General features: G+C 32.8%; 1 long non-coding RNA gene across 3 annotated transcripts; it reads left to right on the forward strand.

The window, feature by feature from the left end:
* The first annotated feature begins 625 nt into the window (after positions 1 to 625).
* Positions 626 to 2,223, forward strand: LOC141704175 (uncharacterized). Of its 3 annotated transcripts, XR_012567859.1 has the most exons (4): positions 626 to 872; positions 980 to 1,038; positions 1,381 to 1,637; positions 1,780 to 2,223. It is a non-coding gene; the product is annotated as an uncharacterized LOC141704175 (long non-coding RNA). The 3 variants fall into 3 exon arrangements; XR_012567858.1 differs by having other exon boundaries at positions 626 to 1,038; XR_012567860.1 differs by lacking the exon at positions 980 to 1,038.
* Positions 2,224 to 4,701: the final 2,478 nt, after the last annotated feature.

The following is a 4,701-nucleotide window of genomic DNA, read 5'->3' on the forward strand; positions in this document are numbered from 1 at the left end:
AGCCCGCAAGGGTTGGCTCAGTTGGTTAAATAGGGGATAACAAAGAAAAAAAATAAAGAAATGTGAAATCGCGTTTTTGGTTTATAGAAAAAATGGATTTCGAGATCCAATTTTGAAGTGACATTTGAGACCATTTTTTCCGAAAATGACATTGATAATTTTGAGTTTGCTTTACTTTTTTATTTGACAATTTTACTTTGCTCTTTAAATCTATCTATATCTATATATTTATATAAAGGAAGATCACGCGTGTCTAACGTGGCTCCTCCAAGATCACGCCCAATTGCTAGGTAATTCTACACTCTCTCTTAATTTATGTCAGCTATCCATTATTATTTTTCTCACATCTCAATAACACCCAGAGCAAGTCGTTAGTTTCAATTGAGTCACTGTGTGTGTGTTTTGGTATGACATATGTATATATACTCTGGAATTTCGATTTGTTTCGGGGAAATGTTACGGATATTTCGTTTTTGACATTTATATTTGTTGACTAGGGTGGTTTTGAATTAGGCTACAGCCTACAATGAGTGCAATGTGGAGATTTTGTGATCATATACTTGTAATGACAATGAATTCTGGTTGTTGTGTGGTTTTTCAACTGAATTTGAGTTTTTGTTGGGGCTCTTAATTCTGAAGGCAAGAGATGATTTTCACTTTTCCTTAATTCTATTTTTATTAGTTTTGAGAAGGGAATGTGTTTGCTGATAAAATGTGATATTTGATGCATGTGTGGCGTCATTGCGGTTTCGTGACATAGTTGAGAATGATCCATTTTGGGCTTCAGCTAACTAGAATAGTACTATTGAAGGGGATTTTGGTCCTTGTTCTTGGTTCGGAAACGAATGCTCTCAAGGACATGTCATAAGTTTGTGAGTGATTAGCTTGGACAGTGCTACTTTTATGATTACTGATTTCATACTTGTTTTTTGGACCTTTCTGATTCCAAACTCATCTACTCTATGTCTATGATCACAAGGGGAAAGCTGTACTGCACTTTCTGCTTCTCCCAAACTCCCCCAGTTCAGTAAATTAGATGTACGCTTTTGTTCTTTCTAACCTAAAATCTATTCTTGTATGTGTCAAGCAACCTATATCAAATTAGCAAGTAAGGGATTGGTATTTCTTTAAGAGTTGTGGATGTACACTGTTTCATGTGATGTTTCATTAACCCTTAACTAATCTAATGAAATAACCATATTTTAAAAAAGCGTACTGTTAAGTATAAAATGCCATAGGTCATATTAGCTTGTGGAATATTAAGAACTTCATGGCTATGTTTGTTTAGATTAATGATGCCTAAAATTGGGTTTTCTCTAATATGTGTTATATTTTATTCCTGAGCTATCCTATTGAATGGATTTTAAATAATTTTTGCAGAAAATGATATTCGAGAAGAGTATGGGATTGACTCTTCCTCCAGAAATGAAGTGCAAAGTGACAGAAAATAGTCCATGTGATTTATTTGAAGGATAGTGTATTGGCACAATGAGTTAAAAATTAGATATTGTTTACGTCTTTACATGAGCTCATAATCCTATCTGTTATAATATCTAACATTGATTCTTTATTCTGCAGGGATAGTTATTCATCTTGCGGAAGAATACTATATATAGAGATTATGCGGAAGTGTGCGGGTACCATTTTTATGCTATCATTATACTTAGTTTCAATACTTCTTTACTCTTTAAGTTTATGTGTATATATATCATTCTTGATGTGATCTGAAAATTTTATTGTATTTGATTGTGTGTATTTTTGTGGTATATCTGTATTCAGAAATTTTGTGTATGTTTGCATTCCGGGACAGTGTTCGGCTACACCTTCCTATTAGTTTTACAAAAACTTGTAGAAGCTCTAAGTGGAACACTTATCATAGAAGAACTTGAAATTCTTGACCACTTGAAGGATAAACTTAGAGAAGAAGCAGACACAAAAACTATTTTTACCTGATACTTGTAACCATTGAACCTTATGAATCTTATGTTGTACAAGTTGTAATTCTATCAAGATTTATGTATTAATTTTATTTTCCATCACTTTAAATTTGGGGTTAGTCTTGTTAACAGGCATGAATTTGTGTTAAGCAATCTTCTCACAAATTGGGGAAGATTGTTGTAAAAGATATGCATGTACTTCAACAAGACTAAGATATTTTGTCAACCCTAAGTAAGATGTATTGTTATCTTAATTTGTATTTTGTACTTGTAACACTTAAAGTCTGTAAAAATGTCAAATGAGCATACTGGAGCCTTTTTCTATAAACAGTGTCGAGCCTAAGAATTCTATCTGGAAGAAGATTAAGAAGATCATGCCTCAGAAGAATTATGAAGAAGCTTGGAGTTGAATAAATTTGTTTTAGGAAAAATACTCTAAGTCAAGATCTCTACAAGTCACAGATTTAATGTTATAGAGAAGTCATTCGAGAACTCCAGAATAACTTATAGAGAATTCAGAAAGCTTATAGAGTACTCAGAGATATCGACAAGCCAAATTGAAGACATGAAGATTGGAGATATTGACAAGTCATTTATACACTAGAGAACTCAGAGTTATCGAAAAGTCAACATTCATTAGAGAATTCTGAGTTATCGATAAGTCAAGTTCCACTAGAGAACTCAGAGATATCGATAAGTCAAAATTCACTAGAGAACTCAAAAATATCGACAAGTTATATTTAACTAGAGAACTCTGAGATATCGACAAGTCAAGAAGCCACTAGAGAACTAAGGGTTATCGATAAGTCAAAGTGGAGATGTGAAGACTAGAGATCTCGACAAGCCTAAATTCTCTTATAGAGAACTGAAAACCTCTACAAGCCAAACTAAATATAGAGTACTAGAGATCTCGATAAGGCAATATACTTATCGAGATGTCAAGTTTTCTTTAGACCTAAACTGGAGATCTCAAGGTAAAATCTTAAAGTACAAAGTTGCAGATCAGTTCAATATCCAAGATTAACAATCAACAAACAATCCAAATAACTGGATAGACAAGTTTACAAAAAGCAGCTTGAAGAATGTGCAAGATCAATGGTGAAGATTAACTGACAAAGGAAGAACAAAGTAAACACGGGGTGCCAAGATATGCTAAGCCAGAAATGGAAGATCTACTTTTCTATAAATAGAAATGACAAGTGACAATTTAGAAAAGCTAATAGCATGTCTTATTGTACACTGTGTAAACCAGCAGTTAACTAAGTTATAAAGTCAACACTGGTCCTTTAGTCAGTAGCAAAAATTTAGATAGCATCTTGTAACACTCTCAAGAAAGAAGCTAAGCTCTTTAACACAAAAGAGCCTAGAAAATTTGTTGCAAAACATTCTTAATTTTAATACAAAATTAAGTGAGTTTTGAAAAGATCAGTGTTCCTTACTCTTGCATGTTTTAATTTCTGCAGTAACACATTTCATTACAAGATTCAATTTTCAACCAAGCCGAAAGGATTCAAGAAAAGCTTAAAAACAGTAAAACACATTCACCTCCCCCCTTTGTGTGTTATTCATTTCCTAACAACATGCAATCATTCGAAACACACATGCATGCTCTAAATCAAGAACACAATTCAAGTTCATATCAAAGCTTAAAGAACAACTTTATCAATTAATTTATCACAAAAACCGAACCAAAATCTTGTAAAATCAAAGTCATATTTCAAATTTTCAAATCAAAACATGCAACAATTAAACATAGAGATTTGTTTTAGGAATCATAGAACTAAGACTTTGCATCACTGTTCACCACCACATCACCAGAGTTCATCGCCGGTGGCAGAGGTTCTCGGTGGTTCCCTCAACTCGAGGGTTTCCTTTCACGAAAACCACCACCGATTTATTCAAGAAAATCACAGCAACTAGTCATGCAATCATTTAGTAACAGTTTTCTGCAGAAAATCAATCACGAATTCGGATAAACAACAAGAACCGAGAGGGTCTCCTTCTAAATCAAACTCCAACACACACAAACACACACAGACATGTATGTATATATATATATATGATATGGGGAACTCAAATCTCAAACTAATATTGAGTTTTAATGGACGAATATTCGAGAGAGAGTAAGGGAGAGAGAGTGAATACCGAGAGTAGAGAAGAAGAGAGCTCGAGAAAGAGAGAAAAAGAGAGAGGACGGTGGGGAAAGAAAAAGGGGAAAGGGAATATATTATATATATAACATTTTAGGGCAAAATGGTAATAAATAAAATCCTTTCTTTTTTTTTCTTTCTCTTTTGATTTATGACTAATTAAAAATAATATATTTATTTCCATCTTAATCACAATAATTAAACTTTCCTTTTTTTAAGGCTAATAACAAATTTCGCACCTTATCACATTTGTTTAATTTTATAAAAAATGATTAAAGATTAATAAAATTCTTATTAATCATTTAAAATACCACGAGCGCAAATTTGAACACATATACATCAAATATCATGCAGACACAAGATCATCAAATAATTCATATTGGCACTCTAAACACTCTAATCCTTTTACATACGGGTTCCGTTCAACTCGACGACCCGACAACACAGCTTAATCTTAGCTGACTCATCAAAACTGGAACGAGTTACTTTACGCACCTGTTTACTATTATACAACAACGACACTTAGCCATAAAATCAATTAACATTTTATTTATTAATATAAATTCTAAATTACAAACACAAAAGTATACTTTATACACGATGCAAAATTCCTA

The sequence above is a fragment of the Apium graveolens genome, unplaced genomic scaffold, assembly GCF_009905375.1.
Source record: "Apium graveolens cultivar Ventura unplaced genomic scaffold, ASM990537v1 ctg7524, whole genome shotgun sequence".
NCBI classification, from domain to species: Eukaryota; Viridiplantae; Streptophyta; class Magnoliopsida; order Apiales; family Apiaceae; genus Apium; species Apium graveolens.